At 42.6% G+C, this 24,301-nt stretch overlaps 1 protein-coding gene across 14 annotated transcripts in view; it reads left to right on the top strand.

Moving 5' to 3' along the window:
• ALPK1 (alpha kinase 1) overlaps window positions 1–24,301 on the top strand; it is a 123,738-nt gene that overhangs the window by 10,421 nt on the left and 89,016 nt on the right. For 2 of the 14 annotated variants that reach the window (XM_010805924.4, XM_059887698.1), the window contains exon 2: window positions 10,113–10,248. The exons of the other annotated variants lie outside the window; for them this stretch is intronic. The gene's annotated coding sequence lies outside the window, so the exon portion shown is untranslated. The remainder of the gene's footprint in view (window positions 1–10,112; window positions 10,249–24,301) is intronic. 14 annotated transcript variants of the gene reach the window in all.

Below are 24,301 nucleotides of genomic sequence, written 5' to 3'. Positions count from 1 at the left end.
TGTTTTTTTTTTTTCATAGTAGCCATTCTAATGGGTGTGAGGCAGCATCTCATTTCAATTTTAATATTCATTCCTTTATGGTTAGTACTGGTGAGCTTATTCATTTCCTTAATGGTTAGTAACAGGGAGCTTCTCTTTTCCTATGCTTATTGAGCTTCTCTTTTCCTATGCTCGTTGGCCATTTGTACATCTTCTTCGGAGAAATGTTGAAGTCCCTTGACTAATTTTTCAATTGGATTGTTTGTGTTGTTGGGTAGTGGATATAAACTCCTTATCAGCTATATGATTTGCAAATGCCTGCCCCATTCCATGGAGAAGGCAATGGCACCCCACTCCAGTACTCTTGCCTGGAAAATCCCATGGACGGAGGAGCCTGGTAGGCTGCAGTCCATGGGGTCGATAAGAGTCGGACACGACTGAGCGACTTCACTTTCACTCTTCACTTTCATGCATTGGAGAAGGAAATGGCAACCCACTCCAGTGTTCTTGCTTGGAGAATCCCAGGGAAGGGGGAGCCTGGTGGGCTGCCATCTCGGGTCACACAGAGTCGGACACGACTGAAGCGACTTAGCAGCAGCAGCAGCAGTAGCACCATTCCATGGGTTTCCTTTTCACTCTGTTTACTGTGTCCTTTGATGCACAAAAGTTTTTAAATTTTGATGTAGTCCAATTTTTCTAAAAATGGCAGCCCCCCAGTTTTATTCTTCTTTTTAAAGATTGTTTTGATTATTTAGGGTCCCTTGAGATTTTGTATGAATTTTAGGGTGTATTTTTGCTATTTCTGGGAAAAAAATCATTGATCCTCAGTGACTTTTTAAAATATAATTGCTATCATGTGGTATGAACTAATTTATATTCTATTTTTTCTTACTTAACATTATAATATAGTTATTCCATTAAAATATAAACACTAGTTCATTTTATGGAAACACTTCACAGGCATACTTTACAATGACTACATGAAAGAAAATAAATAAATGGAAGTATCCCCAAAAGATTAGAAAATATTTATGCTTCAAATTGTGTGACCTCTGTATACTTTGGATACTATAATCATAAAAATGAGAAAAATTTTATCTGAGCCATGTCAGAGTATTAAGATGCAATATTTACACTAAGTGAGTAGGAATGACAAGCAATTGTATTAGTTTAAAAGTCTGTTAAAATATGTATTTATATCACTTTTGACCAAAGACAACTCTGGAATTCATTTATTTACTCAGGAAATATTACTGAGTCTCTGTAGTTGTTGAAGCCCTGGAAACCTAGATTTAAATTGGATATGGTCTGGAGAATTCCATGGACTGTACAGTCCATGGGGTCACAAAGGAAATGACACGACTGAGTGACTTTCACTTTCACTTTCACCCTCGGGGAAAGGGAATAAATACTAAAAGTTCATGCAAATCTCGAATGTGTCATAAGCAGTGCAGGATCTTAGTTACCCAACCAGGGCCAGAAGCTGCGCTCCCTGCAGTGGAACCACAGAGCCTTAACCCCTGGACTGCCAGGAAAATTCCTCGCTTTCTCTTTTAATCTTTGCATTAAACCTATGGGGAAGTGGTGTTAGCCTCATTTGGGGGGGGGGATGTTCATTTTAGAAAAGCAGATGATGAAATAGAATAATTGGGGCATTCACTGGCAGTCCAGTGGTTAGGACTCTGCTTTCACTGATGAGGGCACAGGTTCAATCCCTGGCCAGGAAAGTAAGATCCCCTGTAAGCTGTGTGACACAGCCAATAGATAAAAAAATGACATAATTTAACAATAAGGTCCTATGGTGTAGCACAGGGAACTGTGTTTAATACCTTGTGATAAACCATAATGGAAAACAATATGAAAAAAAAGAATATATTGCCTAACTCAGTCACTTTACTAAACAGCAGAAATTGGCACAATATTGTAAATCAACTATACTTCAATTTTTTAAAATTAAAAATGAGCTGAGTTACCCATCGAAGGTGACAGGAAGAGTGAGTGGCAGGACTACAAGCTCAGGGTTGTCTACCTCCAGCTCATGCCCTCTTCACTCTCCCAGGCTGCCTTTCAGCGAGTATGACCTGAAAGGAGGCTGGAGCATATACAACTAACTTATATGAACAAAAAACTGTGACGGCAATTACTTACGCCAGGTAAGAGTCAAGAAAGGTTTTAGAGAGGTGGCACTATAAAACTCAAAAACTGAAGAATTCACTAAAGATGGGGAGAACAGCCTTCGTCCATTCATTCATTCATCTATTCACAAACCTGCACTGAGCTTCCCCTGCGTGTTCGTCACAGAGCGAGCTCCAGCTGCGTGCTGGAGATTCAAAAGAGAAGCAGGGAGACACTGGCCACTCTCAGGACTCACAGTCTCTTGGGAGATGATTAAGTAACCGATGTATGGCACAGCCTTGGACCAAGCTCTGCCACAGAGTCAAAAACAACCGAGTGCTGTGGGATGCTCCTCCAGGACACCAAGGGCAAGTGCTTAAGGGCAGAAACTATGCTCCATTGCTTGCAGAGCTGAGCAAGGCAGGCTGGACTCTCCCTGCCAAGATCGGAGGCCTAGACTTCATCCCACAGGCAACAGAAAGCCAGCAGACATTTTTAAGTAGAGAAGCGACACTGGTCTGTTTTTAAGAAGCTATCTGCAGTCCATGAAGGGTAGAGTGTGGAAACAGAGAGAGACAGATAACAGGAAAACCAGTGTAGAGGCTGACAGTATGAACTGGAGAGGACCTGTACCGGCAGCAGCAGGAGAGACAGAGTGGAGACCTCATTTATGGGAAGTTTGTCAGTCTTTGTCGACTGTAGGATGCGTAGTGAGAATAAGGTAGGAGTCAAGACAAGCGCATGAACAAAGGCTTCAGTTCATGTGTATGTTCAGAACCACTACATTATTTGCTAGTGAAGGACCTCTAGAGCATTTCATAAACAGATAATATTCTTTTAATTATCAGTATTTCTTTCATATATTTAGCCACTCTAAAATACCCTAATAGTTTAATAGATGTTTTTCTTCCTCAAGCCATTTAAACATGCCTTGCAATGTTGCTGCTGCTAAGTCACTTTAGTTGTGTCCGACTCTGCGTGACCCCATAGACAGCAGCTCACAAGGCTCCCCCGTCCCTGGGATTCTCCAGGCAGGAACTCTGGAGTGGGTTGCCATTTCCTTCTCCATTGCAATGCTAGTGAGTGAATGAAAGTCGCTGAGTCGTGTCCAATTCTTTGTGACCCCATGGACTATACAGTCCATGGAATTCTCCAGGCCAGAATACTGGAGTGGGTAGCCTTTCCCTTCTCCAGAGGATCTTCCCAACCCAGGGATCAAATCCAGGTCTCCCACATTGCAGGTGGATTCTTTACCAGCTGAGCCACAAGGGAAGCCCTTGTTAGCAAACTCTTTCTCCATAGCACAAGTGTAATTTTTATTGTTGTTACAGTGGAATATCATAGAGATGAAACAATGGATTATTTTTTCTATATTGAAATTCAAAACAATGGATTTTTACTGAAACAGTTAAAAAAAGATTGTTGGTTAGGTAAATGGTATGTGTCACTATTTTAATGTTTCAAAAAAGCTTTCCAGTTTCTTACACCATAACTAAGTCTTGTAATTTATTTATAACTTTTTTGTTTTATGGAGCGCCACATTTGTTTTCATTTATAAGTAAAAATATGCATGCGTGCTCAGTCACTTAGTCATGTCCAACTCTTTGCGATCCCGATAACTGTACCTCTCCAGGCTCCTCTGTCCATGGGATTTCCCAGGCAAGAATAGTGGAGTGGATTGCCCTTTCCTTCTCCAGGGGATCTTCCCAACCCAGGAACTACGCCTGTGTCTCCTGCATTGCAGGTGGACTCTTTACCCCTGAGCCCCCAGGGAAGCCCAAGTAAAAATGAACATCTATTAATAGTTATCTCATGCATTAGAGAAGGAAATGGCAACCCACTCCAGTGTTCTTGCCTGGAGAATCCCAGGGACGGGGGAGCCTGGTGGGCTGCCGTCTATGGGGTCGCACAGAGTCGGACACGACTGACTTGCAGCAGTATATGCCTAAGCTGTTATGTGCCAGCAGAAGAGGGCAGCAATGAGGCACTATAAAGAATAACATTTACAGATTCTTCAATTTCAGATAGTTAAGACCATGATTTGAATGAATGGATACTTTCCTTCTGACTAACATCCTAATTAACTGGCTTATTTTCTGAGCTAGAGACTATGACATAAACGTTGCTACAGAAATTTCAGAAAATCTGAAGATGATCTCATAATGCAATGCCATGAGAAATTTATGGAAATTTCTGTTAAAACTGATGAGGATTAACACTAAGAAATACTCTGAAAATTTTACATCAGTTTGAAAGGAAGAGATTGGAGGAAGAGTTAAAAGCAAGCATGTTGTTTCTTGTCATTTCAACAGTGTATGCAGAGAATGTAATAGTTTACAGAGACAATAAAAGGCATCTTATCCTCTTTGAACATTACAGATATTCATGAAATAAAAAGAAACATTTCCAGTTTATCATATATGCAGTAAGCAATGAGTAGCACTAATCAACTAACAGTGGCTGCCCGTATTTAGCCAGTATCTTCTTTTAGAAACATTTAACAACCACAACTTTTACAATTGAAATAGAGTCGATTTACAATGTTGTGCTAATTTCTGCTGTACAGCAAAGTGATTCAGTTATACATATATATCCAGATATATATCTATTCTTTTTTAAAAAAATATGTGCTTTTCTATTATGGTTTGTCACAAGATATTGAATGTAGTTCTCTATGCTATGCAGTAGGTCCTTGTTATCTATCCATCTAAATGTAATAGTTTGCATCGGCTAACCCCAGAATCCCACTCCATCCCTCCACACACCTCCTTCCCCTTGGCAATCACACGTCAGCAAGTATTTTTTGAATACCTTTATGTGCTAGGAATTGTTTTAGGTGTTGAATATTCCAGGCTATAGTACAGAACGGAACAGGCACATTCCCTGACTTGTTGAAGGGTATAATATAGTGGGAAGGAGAGACTTTAAACAAAACCTCACAATTAATTCATTAGTTGAGAGAAAAAACAGAAAGCAGTCTACCACAGGGCCATAAATAAATTAGTTTGGGCTCAACCCCCAAATTGGAAAGTAAATAAAATTTTTAAAAGGACTCAAGAACAACTTCTCTGAAGTTATTAACACCCATTTATATTATCCTTGTGTTTTAACAATACATAAAGTGGATAAGGTGAAATTTACAAATGTGTGAAAACAATTTTGCAGAAGAGTATTTGGGTAGTTGATAAGCAGCAATAAAACACTTTGCTAATTTGAAGTGTTATAAAATGCCCCGAGCCTCCCTGACCACCTCAGTCAACTCCACCAGTCATCAGGCTAGCCTGAGCTGGAGCTGCCGCTGAGACTCTGTCCTCTCTTGATCCACTCTAAACTACAGATCCCTATCAAACCTGAAAAACAGGTGTGTGAATATAATCCCCCCTCTTCTTTTTCATTCGTCTTCATTGGCAGTTTTCCCAGGCTGTGAGTCCACTTCTAGACTCTCTAGCTTCCCTGTGAGTCGAGACCCCTTGGTTAAATAAGGTGATCTAAATTTCTTCGAGCACTATAGACTTCTGTTCTGTCTCTTTGACCTCCATTGTATACACTTTCCAGACCCGGGTTCGCTCAGCTCTCTAGGCCCGAGCTAATACAGTGCCCCAGCTGACTCTGATGGGATCATTATGATGAGCCATAGCTGAGCTCTGAGAGATGCTTATCAATTCTTTTCTTCATTCTTAATTGTCTTTTCAATTCTCCACAGCACTTGTTTCAATCCAGGTTCTCTCTTTTCAAGTTGAATTTATGCCTGCCAAATTTCCTTGTATCTGACTCATAGGTTACCAGATTATACATGGAGAATGCTCAGATTTTCTCTGAATCATTATCCATTTGTTTCTCCTTCCATTCTGTCTCAGAAAAACAATATTCTACCTTGTATTCAAAGCTACCCCTTCTGTGTTAAAGTGACATCTTTTTACCTACTTTGTGACTTGTCTCATTATTCCTTGTCCCTTTCTATCACTTCTCCTTTTTAAAAATTTTGCCTTCTGACATCTTCTCCTTAGCCTACACACATATTCAAATTGAATGACTCTTTATAAAATATTCATTTCCTTTGAGACTACATTCTATCTTTTCCCTTCTTTTAACAGCAGCACTTCTTAAAATAGTAGTCTATATTTAAGTCTACATTCATCCCTTTCACTTCCTTGTTTGACACTCATCCATCAACTTCTGTCCTCCTCTGAAACCTCTATTTACAGAATCAATGGGAATTTCCCAATCACCCAATCTAGTTGCCTCTTCTTCTTCATGGGAAATAGATGGGGAAACAGTATCAGACTTTATTGTTTGGGGCTCCAAAATCACTGCAGATAGTGATTGCAGCCATGAAATTAAAAGACGCTTACTCCTTGGAAGGAAAGTTATAACCAAACTAGATAACATATTCAAAAGCAGAGACATTACTTTGCCAACAAAGGTCTGTCTAGTCAAGGCTATGGTTTTTCCAGTGGTCATGTATGGATGTGAAAGTTGGACTGTGAAGAAAGCTGAGCGCAGAAGAATTGATGCTTTTGAACTGTGGTGTTAGAGAAGACTCTTGAGAGTCCCTTGGACTGCAAGGAGATCCAACCAGTCCATTCTAAAGGAGATCAGTCCTGGGTGTTCATTGGAAGGACTGACGTTGAAGCTGAAACTCCAATACTTTGGCCACCTCATGCAAAGAGTTGGCTCATTGGAAAGACTCTGATGCTGGGAGGGATTGGGGGCAGGAGGAAAAGGGGATGACAGAGGATGAGATGGCTGAATGGCATCACCAACTCAATGGACATGAGTTTGGGTAAACTCCAGGAGATGGTGGTGGACAGGGAGGCCTGGCATGCTGCAATTCATGGGGTCACAAAGAGTCAGACACGACTGAGTGACTGAACTGAACTGAACTAAACTGAGTCACTCCCTGGGGCTTCCTGTAGAACTTGTTATGCAGTATCACATCTCCACAGTCTCCTGGTTCTCACACTTGGCCAGCTACTTCTTTTGCAGGCTACTGTTTTATTGCTTGGCTCCCGGAAATCTAGAAGTCCATGTCCTCTGCATACCCTATCTTTGCCTCCTTTATTCTCTTGTAAAAGCTTCAAGGATTGCCCCTTATTCCCAAATGTATCTCCTGTTCTAATCTCTCTCCTGAGTTTAACTCACACTTCCCACCTCTTGTAGAGAACACGGTTTCTCTGCAAGCTTTCATGGGCACTTCAAACAGAACTCGTCTGAACTTACCATCTCTCAGTGGCGTCCAGGCACCCTGAACCAGCTGCTGACTCCAGTTAGGATCTGCAAGATCATTTCGCCCTTTGCTCTGGCTGTGTCCCTATCCCACACCATCTGTCTGCAGTGTATCTCCTCACACCATTTCCCTTGTTTCCTACACCCTGCCTCTCCCCCATTTTCCCACTTGTTAGAGTTGCCATCCTTCAATATTTGACTCTTGTTTTACCTTCTGAATAAATAATAACTGAACTAAATCTCCTCTTCCCTATTCTTCACCCATTCTTTGCTTAGAGTTCAGCTGTATCTGACCATACTCAGTCTTGTATTTGAGATACACCTTTGTGCTTGCTGTCTCTATCAAAGCTGGAGCCCTAAAAGTATGGGACTGTGTCTTATTCACCTTTATATCTCTACTGCAAACCACGACACATAGCAGAAACCCCGAACATTTTGGTTAGTTTGTATTGCTGGAAGAAAAGTACCACAGATCTTAATTTTTAAGAATGGTTTCTTTTGAAGAGCACAGTTTGTAATATGCAGGCTACAAATTTAAACAAATATATTGAATAAAGTTGACATTTTTGCCTTTATCCTACTTTAGTTAACAGATTTTTTGGCAATTCTACTCTGTGAGAGGCTTGTTTAAGGGCGATGAAATTCTTGGAAATCAAGATGAAGTCTCAGGGTCTGGGCTTTTATTTTACTTTCCTTAGAGTTAGTACGTTAGCCTGCTACTTCTCCACGGATGCTGACTGAAGACGTGAGACTCTTGGGTCAAGGACAAAGGACTTCACTACTCAGAGCCGGCAAGTAGCACGACCATCATATTGACATCAGTTCCTCATGTCTTCCTAGGTCGAGGGAGTGATACTGAGCAGTCCAGGTGGATGTTGGTGGGTTTGTGTTGCAGCCAAGTAACACTGAATTTGAGGAATCCTCTTTGGCCCAGAGGGAGACATTACCTCATTCCTCACAGTTGCTGCAAGTATAACCTGATAGATAGCCCAGAAAGGAGAGATTGGTCAGGCATTCATAACATACCCAGAGTCTGCCTGCAATGCAGGAGACCCGGGTTCAATCCTGGATTGGGAAGGACCCTGGAAAAGGAATTGGCAACCCGTTACAGTATTCTTGCCTGGAGAATCCTACAGACAGAGGAGCCTAGTGGGCTACAGTCCATGGGGTCTAAAAGAGTCGGACAACTTTATTTTTCTGGGCTCCAAAATCACTACAGATGGTGACTGCAGCCATGAAATTAAAAGACGCTTACTCCTTGGAAGGAAAGTTATGACCAACCTAGATAGCATATTCAAAAGCAGAGACATTACTTTGCCAACAAAGGTTCGTCTAGTCAAGGCTATGGTTTTTCCTGTGGTTATGTATGGATGTGAGAGTTGGACTGTGAAGAAAGCTGAGCGCTGAAGAATTGATGCTTTTGAACTGTGGTGTTGGAGAAGACTCTTGAGAGTCCCTTGGACTGCAAGGAGATCCAACCAGTCCATTCTGAAGGAGATCAGCCCTGGGATTTCTTTGGAAGGAATGATGCTAAAGCTGAAACTCCAGTACTTTGGCCACCTCATACGAAGAGTTGACTCATTGGAAAAGACTCTGATGCTGGGAGGGATTGGGGGCAAGAGGAGAAGGGGACAACAGAGGATGAGATGGCTGGATGGCATCACTGACTCAATGGACGTGAGTCTGGGTGAACTCCGGGAGTTGGTGATAGACAGGGAGGCCTGGCGTGTTGTGATTCATGGGGTCGAAAAGAGTCGAACACGACTGAGTGACTGATCTGATCTGATCTGATCTGAGGAGAAAAAAAAAAATCAGAGGATTAATGAGAATAAGATTTAGTAGTCTACCTGGTTTTATAACAAATAAAATTTCTAAACACTTTACCTCATGAGAAGTGAATCTAGGACTCATATATAAAATAACCACCAACTAAATCCAAATAACCTAAGGCAATGTCTGTAACTTGCTAAGTCAGTAGTATAGTAACTGTAGTTCTTTACATCTGCAGCCTTTTGCCACATACTGAGTTTCTCTGAAAGTTTCAAGAACTTTATACACATCAGAGGATTTTTATCAGGTATGACTTTTACTCTCTCAAAATGGTAAATTGAACTGTAAATTAGAGTATGCTAGTAAATTGGATTAGCATTAAATACTTCCTTGGATATGTGCAGTTGAGCAAATGAAATACCTTTTCTTCTCAAGATTCTCTTGAAATATCTTATCAGTGTATAGAGGTGAGGTACTTGAGACGGGAGAAAGGGACAACGGAGGATGAGATGGTTGGATGGCATCACCGACTTGATGGACATGAGTTTGAGCAAGCTCCAGGAGTTGGTGATGGACAGGGAAGCCTCGCGTGCTGCAGTCCATGGGGTCGCAAAGAGACACGACTGAGCGACTGAACTGAACTGAACTGACTCGAGACATGCAAGGTGGCAGCCCAGACTTGAGAGGGGAGTTACTTTTTACGTTGATGATTGTAACTCCTGTTTCCCAAGATCATATTAGCCCTAGTGACTAAAAAGCTTAGGCAACAGTCACAAAAATTTTGTTATTGCCTATTTCGACTTTCGGCCTCTCCACTCCCCATGTTTTTCAGGATGCTTTCCAATCTCTACAAGCAGTGTCACTGTCGCTCTTAAAATTGGAGATCGACTGCCTCCAAGGTTCACAAATGTTTCAGCCACCCACTTGAACTTCTAGGCTGCCACAAGTTGTTCAGACTTTTCAAGGAAGGCCTTGTTTTTTACGAGCTCTAATTCCCTTGCTCCCTTTCTCTCCCCTTGCAGGGAAAGTCACCCAGGCTCCCCCGAGGCAGAGTTACAGGGCTTTTGAGTAACTCATTCTTCACTTGGAGCCTTCCACTCCAACTCAAACTGGTTTCCAACATAGGCCATATGCCTGGAGACCCTACCACACCTCATGGTGAGTTTTCAGCCTTCCTGAGTTGCTTTCCTTTCCTCCCCTCGAGTTTATGGAAACCTTCATCACCCTTCTATGTTTGAAAATCTTTGCAGTAGAGATGATCATCATTTCTTTACCAGCCATATGCTCTTTACCAACATCCCATTTTCACACAGTTTGCTCTGTTATTCTTCCCTGACAACCCCCACCACCATTAGAGTCATTGCTGTTTTAACCGATTGGACCGTGGGTGGATAGATGATGCCCACAGGTAATGAGCTGTGTGTTGCACTAAGACTTTGTCTTTGAACTAAGGATGCTGAGACTGGGTCATTTTCTATTAAGCGGATGAATCAGGAGGGCAGGTAAAGCCAGGGTCAGTGGATCAGATAAGGATGGTTTACAGAGAGAAATAAATCAGATTCTTATCTATTCCGTTCACCTCTGTGGTCTTTGCACCTAGCATGGTGCGGGAAATAGCAGGCTTTCAGTAAGTCTTAGTGTGAATGAATAAAGCAGACTGTGGGGTGTGTGTGTGTGTGTGAGAGAGAGAGAGACTACTTTTGCCTCCTACAGCCTTCCATTTCCTGATTCCAATCCCACATCAAGACAACCTTCATTTTCTGACCTATGTCCATGAGATATCCCTGTGTCCATCCAATAATTTTTCCTTTATGCTAAAGTTAGTTTGGGTGTGTTCTGTTCCTTTGCAGCTAAATTAAACCTAAGAATCTCCCACTTCAGTGGGCATGTCTCCACTTGGTCCAAGTGAACCTCACCTTTTGGGGATGAATAGAAACTCAAATTCAACTGAGAATAAAGAAAATACCTCCCAAAATAAAGCTTCTTGATCTTCGTAAAAGGCAACCTGTGAAGAAAAACATGATAGAAAGTGCAAACTGAGGATCCTTTTGGAGACAGGGTCAGACTTTAGGCATTGTTGAGTGAACGTGACTTTATTTAAAGTCAATGGAGAGTGTCAGATATGATCAGCACACTCTTGCCAACCTAAGCTCCAGGTAGACGAAGAAGAACGATGAGTCACAGCTTTACCCTGAACTCTGGAATGCTACTGGAGTGACTTGGTGATACAGAGACTTCTTTACAGTTTCTGGTTATACTCTTGGCTGTTGTATAGCACACTGTAGAAAAAGGTTGTTCTTTCCTGCTCCCTGCCTTGGGAGGACACATATAAACCTGAGAAGCAGAAGAGTAGTTGAAAAATTCATTGGCAACCATCATAGGCTTGAAACAAGGAAAAATGAGATACTGGAAGCAGTATGGTGTATTTTTCAAGAGCATAGTTTTGATGTGAGACCAATGTCAAAAACCAACTCTCCAACTTACTAACTAGCTCTGTGTCCTTGACTAAGCTGCTTAACCCCTTAGAGCTGCAGATTTCTCATCTACAAAGTGCAGATAAAAAATACTTATAAACATGCTTTAAGTATTAGATTAGATAATGTCTGTAAGTTCCTAGGCCAACAGTACCAACCAAGTGCTCAGTAAGTGGTAAGGGTGGTTAGGATAATTAGTGCTTTGTAATACAAGGATCAATGAAAAGTGTGTTATTTTCCTGTTAACTGGAAGGGAGGTTGCATTTTTTTTAAGTTTGTGTATGTGTAAGCACGTGCTCAATCATGTCCAACTCTTTGCGACCCCATGGGCTGTAGCCTGCCAGGCTCCTCTGTCCATGGGATTTTTCAGGCAAGATTACAGAGTGGATTGCCATTTCCTACCCCAGGGGCTCTACACAGGAGTGAACCCGCTTCTCTTGTGTCTCCTGCATTGGCAGGCAGATTTTTTACCACTAGTGCCATCCGAGAAGCTTAAGTTTAGAAACTTAAACATACTAAAACATGTATTTCATAGCTCTTCTTTACTGTTATCTTTTCCAAATAAATCCCTGCATGTAGACAAATCTAAAAGAAGAGTCCAGGAAACATCTAACAAGAGTGTCAGTCAGTCAGTCAGTTCAGTCGCTCAGTCGTGTCCGACTCTTTGCAACCCCATGAATCGCAGCACGCCAGGCCTCCCTGTCCATCACCAACTCCCCGAGTCCACTCAAACTCACGTCCATCGAGTTGGTAATGCCATCCAGCCATCTCATCCTCTGTTGTCCCCTTCTCCTGCCCCCAATCCCTCCCAGCATTAGGGTCTTTTCCAATGAGTCAACTCTTTGCATGAGGTGGCCAAAGTACTGGAGTTTCAGCTTTAGCATCAGTCCTTCCAAAGAACACCCAGGACTGATCTCCTTTAGGATGGACTGGTTGGATCTCCTTGCAGTCCAAGGGACTCTCAGGAGTCTTCTCCAACACCACAGTTCAAAAGCATCAATTCTTCAGCGCTCAGGTCTCTTCACAGTAGTTATGCAATAGATAGCCATCTGCTGTGGTGTCAGTCAACAGCAGAGTTCAGTTTAGTTCAGTTCACTCGCTCAGTTGTGTCCGACTCTTTGCGACCCCATGGACTGCAGCACGCCAGGCCTCCCTGTCCATCACCAACTCCCAGAGTTTACCCAAACCCATGTCCATTGAGTCGGTGATGCCATCCAACCATCTCATCCTCTGTCGTCCCCTTCTCCTCCCGCCTTTAATCTTTCCCAGAATCAGGGTCTTTTCAAATGAGTCAGTTCTTCGCATCAGGTGGCCAAAATAGCAGCAGAAGCAGAGTAAACTCCCCCAAAAGGAGGCACATGTGAATTCTCACACGTGATCTTCTCAAGACCTTAAAAGCAATTGTAAACCATATGACCTGTAGATGGCGAACTTGGATAGGGTGAATATCAAGCAATGACTACATAGAAAGGAAAGCAGTGGGTTTCGTTTTGTTAAAGGGAGGACTAAGAAAAGCGGATACATTATTAAAAAGTTGCACAACCCACACCGAGCCAAAAGCATCCTTTGCCGACACACTGGGTTCTTTCTCCCAAGGGGACCATCAGCCTGAATGTCAGAGTGAGGCCACCCTCAGTCATGAGTGCTACTGAGAGACATTGCTGGTAGAAATGTTTTGGTTGAGTAGTCATGCTGGTTGCTAGTTAGCAATACAAGGAAAAGGACTGTCAAGTAGGGAACATAAATAGATTTCTTGTAAATCTCTTGAGTGATATAGAAACGTTACCTTCACTCTGTATCTGAACCCATTGTGCATGTCCAAAATAGCCACATCTTTTGATCTGAATATTATAAATAATTATATCCTCCCTTGCTCGATTACTGCTGCTGTGGTGTATTTGCTCTGTTACCCTCCTCAAGGCAATTCTTTAGGGACCAGTTACCATTCTTTATTGATATCATTTCACTGGCCGAGGATTTCTAGAGCACCATACGGGGCATTCAGGGCTACTAAGGGAGCTCTGTAGTACTTTGTACAATGTATGTGCCCTGCCTACTGGGTACATGTGGGGTTTTCTCCCTTAAAATTCTATTTTGGAGTACAGATTTTACTATCCCAGGTCTTAACTACCTATAACACTTGAGTTTATAGGGAAATGAGTGTGACTTTCCAAAACTGCCTGCTTCTACAGTGGCCTGAGATGTTCTGCTGGTTCTTTCAGTTGTGAAAAAAGCTCAGCAACTCCCCCAGCATGATGGACTGATGACCACGTGCTGCCTTATAAAACAGGGTCACTGTCCCTAAAGGGCCGCTCAGCTTGTTGGTCAGGTGGAGGGACATCTTCAGACTTCTAAGGTGCCTCTGCCCTGTCATTTATTATGAGGCTGACATTATTGTCTGCACATTGGCCTCCCCACAACTGTGGACTTCCAGAGTCCAGAAACAGCATCATATTCATCTCTTTATCCTTAAACAGTCTGTGTTTGGCACACAGTAGGTACTTGCAGAAATGTTGAAAGAATTAAAGAATATATGTGCTTGGGTAGGACAAGCATGCAGAAAGGTGGAAATGTCAATTTAGAGTAAAAAAAAAAAAAAGGAGGAAGATAGGCAACCTACCCATGAGGAATTGTACCAGTGTCAGACAAATATTCAGGGAAGGCAATGGCACCCCACTCCAGTACTCTTGCCTGGAAAATCCCATGGACGGAGGAGCCTGGTAGGCTGCAGTCCATGGGGTCGCTAAGAGTCAGACACGACTGAGCGACTTCACTTTCACTTTTCACTTTCATGCATTGGAGAAGGAAATGGCAACCCACTCCAGTGTTCTTGCCTGGAGAATCCCAGGGACGGGGGAGCCTGGTGGGCTGCAGTCTATGGGGTCGCACAGAGTCGGACACGACTGAAGCGACTTAGCAGCAGCAGCAGCAGCAGACAAATATTATTCCTAAAGAATAGAAGAAGAGAAAAGAGCAGCAGACTGTGTACAGCCTAATCCATTTATTTATACTAACCAAGAGATTGTTAGTAACTCTCAAGAGATTGACTAACATCCTGTTAACTGTTGCCAGCAGAGAACACACCTCTCCAGAGAGCTCAGTGTTTGTGTCCTAATTTCATGTATTTCATTTCTTCATTCATTTTACTACACAGAGGCCTAACCGCTATACGATCACAGGATCTTCACTCTACGATCACAGCATCTTCATGCATTTCAAAAGGAAGAAAGTCACTAGCTCTCGGGATGAGATAGTTCTGGTGTTCAGGTAGCTTCTAAAAGGTTGCAGTTAAGCTAAGCTATGGTAAAAAGAGAAGTAATTTGAAATCCAGAAACTGTAAAGTCTTACGAAAGAGTGGATTTGGGTATAAAGGCGCCCACTGGTGAAACACAGACCCTAGAGGTTGGGAGTGACGAACAGTGAGAAACAGACTGAGAGAGACAGTCCAGCTACGAGGAGCCACACATCACCCCAGTGCTGCCCGTGGAACTGACAGTGACCATCTAACATAAAATAGCAGGGATAGTCGAGGACATGGGGACCGTGTACGGTGATGGGAGTAGGACTGTTGTGTCTGCGTGTGATAAGCACTGAGGAAACACTGGCGGAATGAACAGGCCATTCTAAGGCTGAGCTGCTGCTAAGGGAAGTCATGAACGGCTTCACTAATGGAGCATTCATGTATAAACAGAAACTGAAGTGGAAAAAATGGGTAGAAACCAGTGCAGGAAAAGATAAAATGAAAAGCACTAATCAGAAACCATTCAGAAGAAAGGAAGGAAGCAATGTCTGGAAACCTGAATGAATGGATCATTATAATGGTGCTTATAAAAAGCTCTGTTTCCAGACAACCAGCTTAAAGGAGAAACATGCTATATAGTATGGTTTTCATCAGTCAGCAAAGTGTGTAAATTCATCTGGAAATGCAGATTCGTCCTTAGAAATTAATTTTACAAAGAGTTTATTGCATAGACTCTTAAATAAGATAAATAAGAGGACATTTGATAGATTTTGTAAAAGCTACATACATGTTATTCATGTACTAAGCTGTAAAGATAACCACCACCAATACAGCCTACATAACACGTGAAAAGGAGAGCAGGGCAAGAAATAGGTTACTGCATGAACATATACACTGCCATGCAAGCAAGAAAATATAAATATTGACCACGGCCCCCATAGCAACTGATTATGAGATTACAATTATAACTTTCTTAATGTACTTTGCCAATAAAGATCCGTCTAGTCAAGGCTATGGTTTTTCCAGTGGTCATGTATGGATGTGAGAGTTGGACTGTGAAGAAAGCTGAGCACCGAAGAATTGATGCTTTTGAACTGTGGTGTTGGAGAAGACTCCTGAGAGTCCCTTAGACTGCAAGGAGATCCAACCAGTCCATTCTAAAAGAGATCAGTCCTTGGGTGTTCTTTGGAAGGACTGATGCTAAAGCTGAAACTCCAGTACTTTGGCCACCTCATGCAAAGAGTTGACTCATTGGAAAAGACCCTAATGCTGGGAGGGATTGGGGGCAGGAGAAGGGGACAACAGAGGATGAGATGGCTGGATGGCATCACTGACTCAATGGACGTGAGTTTGAGTGAACTCGGAGAGTTGGTGATGGACAGGGAGGCCTGGCGTGCTGCAATTCATGGGGTCGCAAAGAGTCGGACACGACTGAGTGACTGAACTGAAACTGAATGTACTCTCAGTAAGGAGGGGGAAGGGTAGTGTGAGAGGCCTGCTCCTTCCCATAGAGAAAGCTGAGCATGGAAGAATTGACGCTTTTGAACTGTGGTGTTGGAAAAGACTCTTGACAGTCCCTTGCACTGCAAGGAGATCAAACCAGTTAATCCTAAAAGAAATCAGTCCTGAATATTCATTGGAAGGACTGATGCTACAGCTGAAACTCCAATATTTTGGCCACCTGATGTGGAGAGCTGACTCATTGGAGAAGACCTTGATGCTGGGAAAGGTTGAAGGAGGGAGGAGAAGAGGATGATAGAGGATGAGATGGTTGGATGGCATCACTGACTCAATGGACATGAGTTTGACCAAACTCCGGGAGATGGTGAAGGACAGCAAAGCCTAGCATGCTGCAGTCCATGGGATTGCAGAGAGTCAGACACGACTGAACAACAACAATGATGATCCCATCTGATCTGTCCTTGATGAAACATGCCATATATCGGTTACTGATTTGGAGTGTACAGCATTTTCTCTAGGCTAGTACCCCCACTTTGTAAGGTGTCCTCCAGCTGGCTCTGTAACCAAGCCTTCAACAGACTATCGCACTGCTCTGCAAGGCCAGCTGCTCCTGGTTTATGGTAAAACCAATGAATTCTGTGGGAATCCTATAGCATTCTTGACCAGAAGCAGTGCTGCATGCATTACTGTGGGTGAAATTAACTTTCAGTAAGTCCACAGAAAGTTTTGCTAATAGAACATAGCAGGGGGGTTAAATCTATATGCAGAACATAGATCCATTTTAGTGAGAAAAATTGCTACCAAGTCCACAATGAAAGTGGTTCAATATAATCACTCCACCCCATTCACCACACTGGGAGCTGTATGGAGGGCCCAGCATGGGTTTCTACTGCTGGCATTTAAAGCATTCATTTGTGGCGGTAGTAGCCAGATCTGCCTTGGTAAGAAGTTGTCGTGGTTGAGCCCTTGGATAACCTCCATCTTTGCTTTTGAACCTACAGAGAAATAGTGATTCCTGGGGAAGAGGACAGCTGACGTTTGCAGTCCTGATCATCCTGCCCATTTGGTTATTGAGTCTCCTCCGTAGTGAGAGCCCTTTGCTGACCATTCACATGGGGCACAATATTCTCACGCCCGTGAACCTATTTTAAGAGGTCCATACATGTACCTCTACCCTAAACCTCCTGTCAATCCAATCTTTTTCCTTCCTACTTGCTCATCATCAAAGGAAACCTTTAGAATCTATGTATATACCTTCACTATGGTGATCTTTCTCTCTAGGTAAAATGTACAAATAGATGTACTTCTTAAAGTTCTGCTTATTGTGAAGATTTATCTTCCTACTTGTCCTTCATCATGACAGTGTGAAGAACTCTAATGCAGCATGAACTTTTTTATGGCTCTGCCTGTATATTGTGCATGCTGCTGCTGCTAAGTCACTTCTCCAGGCTTCCCCGTCCCTGGGATTCTCCAGGCAAGAACAATGGAGTAGATTGCCATTTCCTTCTCCATAACCATTTGTAAATCAGTCTTGAGCCATTTCTTCCCTGTCCATATGTGTGGGTCCAAGTAGAGGTGGACCTTGCAGCAAGACTAGGTGCCACAAGACTTGGAGCCATTTGCTCATGAAAGCTTCTTGTGCATCTAGAACTTGATTGAGTGTGATCTTGTATGTGCTGTTTCATCTTGATGATGAAGAGCTGCTCTGCCCCTCCAAATTTAACAAGTCAGAGACCTTAGTTCAGTCACTCAGTAGTGTCCATCTCTTTGCAACCCCATGGACTACAGCACACCAGGCCTCCCTGTCCATCACCAACTCCCAGAGTTTTGTCAAACTAATGTCCGTTGAGTCAGTGATGCCATCCAACCATCTCATCCTCTGCCGTCCCCTTCTCCTCCCACCTTCAATCTTTCCCAGCATCAGGGTCTTTTCCAATGAGCCAGTTCTTCGCATCAGGAGGCCAAACTATTGGAGTTTCGGCTTCAGCATCAGTCCTTCCAATGAATATTCAGGACTGATTTCCTTTAGGATTGATTGGTTTGATCTTGCAGTCCAAGGGACTGTCAAGAGTCTTCTCCAACACCACAGTTCAAAAGCATCAATTCTTCAGTGCTCAGCTTCCGTTATAGTCCAATTCTCACATCCATGCACGACTAGTGGAAAAACCTTAGCTAGATGGACCTTTATTAGCAGAGTAATATCTCTCTTTTGGTCATAGCTTTGCTTCCAACGAGCAAGCATCTTTTAATTTCATGGCTGCAGTCACCGTCTGCAGTGATTTTGGAGCCCCCCAATATAAAGTCTGTCACTGTTTCCACTGTTTCCCCATATATTTGCCATGAAGTGATGGGACCAGATGCCATGATCTTAGTTTTTTGAATGTTGAGTTTTAAGCCAGCTTTTTCACTCTCCTCTCTCACTTTCATCAAGAGGCTTCCTCTTCACTTTCTGCCATAAGGGTGGTATCATATGCACATTTGAGGTTATTGATATTTCTCCTGGCAATCTTGATTCCAGTTTGTGTTTCATCCAGCCCAGCGTTTCTCATGATGTACTCTGCATAGAAGTTAAATAAGCAGGGTGACAATATACAGCCTTGACGTACTCCTTTTCCTATTTGGAACCAGTCTGTTGTTCCATGTCCAGTTCTCACTGTTGCTTCCTGACCTGCATACAGGTTTCTCAAGAGGCAGGTAAGGCAGTCTGGTAGTCCCATCTCTTGAAGAATATTCCACAGTTTGTTGTGATCTACACAGTCAAAGGCTTTGGCATAGTCAATAAAGCAGAAGTAGATGTTTTTCTGGAACTCTCTTGCTTTTTCAATGATCCAACGGATGATGGCAATTTGATCTCTGGTTCCTCTGCCTTTTCTAAATCCAACTTGAAGATCTGGAAGTTCATGGTTCATGTATTGTTGAAGCCTTGCTTGGAGAATTTTGAGCATGACTTTACTAGCGTGTGAGATGAGTGCAATTGTGTGGTAGTTTGAACATTCTTTGACATTGCATTTCTTTGGAATTAGAATGAAAACTGACCTTTTCCAGTCCTGTGGCCACTGCTGAGTTTTCCAAATTTGCTGGCATATTGAGTGCAGCACTTTCACAGCATCATCTTTCAGGATTTGGAATAGTTCAACTGGAATTCCATCACCTCCACTAGCTTCGTTCATAGTGATGCTTTCTAAGGCCCACTTGACTTCACAGTCCAGGATGTCTGGCTCTAGGTGAGTGATCACACCATCGTAGTTATCTGGGTCATGAAGATCATTTTTGTGTAGTTCTTCCATGTATTCTTGCCACCTTTTCTTAATATCTTCTGCTTCTGTAGGTCCATACCATTTCTGTCCTTTATCAAGCCCATCTTTGCATGAAATGTTCCCTTGGTATCTCGAATTTTCTTGAAGAGATCTCTAGTCTTTCCCATTCTGTTCTTTTCCTCTATTTCTTTGCATTGATCACTGAGGAAGGCTTTCTTATGTCTCCTTGCTGTTCTTTGGAACTCTGCATTCAGATGGGTGTATCTTTCCTTTTCTCCTTTGCCTTTCACTTCTCTTCTTTTATCAGCTTTTTGTAAGGCCTTAGACAACCATTTTGCCTTTTTGAATTTCTTTTTCTTGGGATGGTCTTGATCACTGCCTCCTATATGATGACACAAACCTCCATCCATAGTTCTTCAGGTATTCTGTTTATCAGATCTAATCCCTTGAATCTATTTGTCATTTCCACTGTATAATCATAAAGGATTTGATTTAGGTCATACCTGAATAGTCTAGTGTTTTTCCCTACTTTCTTCAATTAAAGTCTGAATTTTGCAATAAGAAGTTCATGATCTGAGCCACAGTCCGTTCCTGGTCTTGTTTTTGCTGACTGTATAGAGCTTCTCCAATGTCAGCTGCAAAGAATATAATCAATCTTATTTCAGTGTTGACCATCTGGTGATGTCCATGTGTAGAATCATCTATTGTGTTATTGGAATAGGGTGTTTACTACAACCAGTGCGTTCTCTTGGCGAAACTCTGTTAGCCTTTGCCCTGCTTCATTTTATACTCCAAGGCCAGACTTGCCTGTTACCCCAGGTATCTCTTGACCTCCTACTTTTGAATTCCAGTCCCCCGTGATGAAAAGGACATCTTCTTTTTTGGTTTTAGTTCTAGCAGGTGTTGTAGTTCATCATAGAACCATTCAACTTCAGCTTTTTCAGCATTACTGGTCAGGGCATAGACTTGGATTACTGTGACATTGAATGGTTTGCCTTAGAAATGAACAGAGATCATTCTGTCGTTTTTGAGATTGCATCCAAGTACTGCATTTTGGACTCTTGTTGACTATGAGGGCTACTCCATATCTTCTAAGGGATTCTTGCCCATGGCAGTAGTTATAACGGTCATCTGAATTAAACTCATCCATTCCCGTGCATTTTAGTTTGCTGATTCCTAAAATGTCAGTGTTCACTCTTGCCAGCTTCTGTTTGACCACTTCCAATTTGCATTGATTCATGGACCTAACATTCCAGCCTCCTATGCAATATTGCTCTTTACAGCATCAGACCTTGCTTCCATCACCAGTCACATCCACAACTGGCTGTTGTTTTCACTTTGGCTCCATCCCTTCATTCTTTCTGGAGTTATTTCTCCACTGATCTCCAGTAGCATATTGGGCACCTGCTGACCTGGAGAGTACATCTTTCAGTGTCCTATCTTTTTGCCTTTTCATACTGCTCATAGGGTTCCCAAGGCAAGAATACTGAAGTGGTTTGCCATTCCCTTCTCCAGTGGACCACATTCTGCCAGACCTCTCCACCATGACCTGTCCATCTTGGGTGGCCCCTACACAGCATGACTCATAGTTTCATTGAGTTAGACAAGGCTGTGGTCATGTGATCAGATTGGTTAGTTTTCTGTGATTGTGGTTTTCAGTCTGTCTGCCCTCTGATAGAGAAGGATAAGAGGCTTATGGAAGCTTCCTGATGGGAGAGACTGAGGGGGAAACGGTCTTGTTCTGATGGGCCACCAGGGAAGCATTTAACAAGAGGTCCATCAAATAACATCTAATTTGGAAGAGAAAGCACAAGTCTCACTATCAGTTCATTCTCCATGACCAGATATTCAGTCTTTATCAGGATACAGCAGGAAAAAAAAAAAAAAACACAGCAGCTGTTTCTTGATGAAAATAGTTATTTGTCTAAGAGGTATGGCTTTTCTCTCAGTTCTAGGGGCTGTACTATTTTATTTGGGAATTCTGTAAGCTCAGTGATCTGCTACAGAATATTGTACACATTAGATTTCCTGGGTCACAAGGTTTAATGGCTGGTAAAAACGGCTTACTCTTTAAACTGAACTGACTGAAGACTACCCCTTTGCTTTGGGCCCTCTTTAAATATAGAATCTTTATGGTTTATTCAGTAAGTAGGAAGGAGCAACTTGCCTGGGAAAATCCCATGGAGGAGCCTGGTGGGCTGCAGTCCATGGGGTTGCGAAGAGTCGGACACGACTGAGCGACTTCACTTTCACTCTTCACTTTCATGCATTGGAGAAGGAAAAGGCAACCCACTCCAGTGTTCTTGCCTGGAGATCCCAGGGAAGGGGGAGCCTGGTGGGCTGCCGTCTATGGGGTCACACAGAGTCAGACACGACTGAAGCGACTTAGCACCAGCAGAAAGGAGCAACACAAATATAATATTATTTTTCCTGTCTTATACTAAAATCCCATGAAATGTGTGGGTTTCTTCATGGAATGAGATACAAGGTGCAGTAAACTATCTTTTAGTTTGGAGGAGATCCCTAAGTGCACCCCCTGATATCTGGACTCCCGGCAACATCAGTGAGTTATTAGATCTCTGAACTCTCATGGAATTTATCTCTTATCCTCAGTGACATATGTGTCTTATCAAGGTGTCTTATGTATTTTACACTTTCTGACCAAATTGTGGTACCCAACCCCACCTCATGGATAGCACAATGAATCTAAAGTCTCTGATATATGTTCCCATGTTAATTGTTTTGACCCAGGGGAGCTATGTTCCTTTTTCCCATCTTAGTTTATCATTTTAGAATTTATTTACACACACATTCCCCTGGTTCCTATAGGGAAAAAGTTAGAAAAAATCATATAATTTTTTGTGGGGGTGTGTGCAGAGTACATCATGAGAAACACTGGACTGGAAGAAGCACAAGCTGGAATCAAGATTGCCGGGAGAAATATCAATAACCTCAGATATTCAGATGACACCACCCTTATGGCAGAAAGTGAAGAGGAACTCAAAAGCCTCTTGATGAAAGTGAAAGTGGAGAGTGAAAAAGTTGGCTTAAAGCTCAACATTCAGAAAACGAAGATCATGGCATCCGATCTCATCACTTCATGGGAAATAGATGGGGAAACAGTGGAAACAGTGTCAGACTTTATTTTTCGGGGCTCCAAAATCACTACAGATGGTGACTGCAGCCATGAAATTAAAAGACGCTTACTCCTTGGAAGGAAAGTTATGACCAACCTAGATAGCATATTGAAAAGCAGAGACATTACTTTGCCAACAAAGGTCCATCTAGTCAAGGCTATGGTTTTTCTAGTGGTCATGTATGGATGTGAGAGTTGGACTGTAAAGAAGGCTTAGTGCCGAAGAATTGATGCTTTTGAACTGTGATGTTGGAGAAGACTCTTGAGAGTCCCTTGGACTGCAAGGAGATCCAACCAGTCCATTCTGAAGGAGATCAGCCCTGGGATTTCTTTGGAAGGAATGATGCTAAAGCTGAAACTCCAGTACTTTGGCCACCTCATGTGAAGAGTTGACTCATTGGAAAAGACTCTGATGCTGGGAGGGATTGGGGGCAGGAGGAGAAGGGGACGCCAGAGGATGAGATGTCTGGATGGCATCACTGACTCAATGGACATGAGTCTGGGTGAACTCCGGGAGTTGGTCATGGACAGGGAGGCCTGGAGTGCTGCAATTCATGGGGTTGCAAAGAGTCGGACACGACTGAGCAACTGAACTGAACTGAACTGAACTGTAAACCTATTCCTTGAGGTATGACTTGGTCAGACTCTTCCTGGTATTAAGTACCTCCGTTTCAAGAGGTTAGACCTTAAAACTCGCTAATATTTTCCCTTTCCCTTCCTTCCTCCCTTTCTCTCTCCCTCCCTCTTTTCCTCCCTCTCTTTTTTCCTTTCTCCTTTCTTTCTTCTTTTGGAAAACAGCATAAATTGGCTTTATTTTTATTTCTTTTTTAACCTAACATACAGTAAAATTGACCTTTAGTTTGGTCTTTATTTCATCATCTTAACACATATATAGATCTGTGTAACCATAATACAGTGGAGATAGATAAGAAAGTACCCACATAGACTCACTCACAGAGTGGGTCAAGGGAGATTCAGTAGGAGTTCAATCAGTTAATTCAATCAGTGAGGCACAGGCAGACAGAAATTACAGTTGAAGGTATGAATTCTATCATGTAAAACAAAAAGCTCTAACAACAAGCAGGTTACTTCCTTGAGTCTCTTTGCCTTGAGATGCAATTTCCTTGAGTCTCATTTGCCTCTTGTAAATAGAGATGATGATAACTTAATGAATGAAACTTTGCTAAATATAGTTTTAACATCTTTGTATGTCTGCTCAGTCACTTCTGTCGTGTCTGACTCTTTGTGACCTGTGGACTGTAGTCCACAGGCTGCTCTGTCCATGGAATTCTTCCAGGGAAGAATACTGGAGTGGGTTGCCATGCCCTCCTCCAGGGGATCTTCCCAACCCAGGGATTGAACCTGTGTCTCCTGCATCGCAGGTGGATTCTTTACTGCTGAGCCACTGGGGAAGCCCCTTTAACATTTTAGTTAAAGGGGCTTCAACTAAGGGGAGTTAAAAGCTTCCTTTTAACTAAGTTCCCTTTAACTAAGTGTCCTTAGTCGCTCAGTCATGTCTGACTCTTTGTGACTCCATGGACTGCAACCCGCCAGGCTCCTCTGTCCATGGGGATTCTCTAAGCAAGAATACTGGAGTAGGTTGCCATGCCCTCCTCCAGGGGATCTTCCCAACCCAAGGATG

This window comes from Bos taurus, chromosome 6, assembly GCF_002263795.3.
Source record: "Bos taurus isolate L1 Dominette 01449 registration number 42190680 breed Hereford chromosome 6, ARS-UCD2.0, whole genome shotgun sequence".
NCBI lineage: Eukaryota > Metazoa > Chordata > Mammalia > Artiodactyla > Bovidae > Bos > Bos taurus.
Note: the sequence above shows the minus strand (reverse complement) of the source record. Positions and strands in the feature narration are given on the sequence as shown.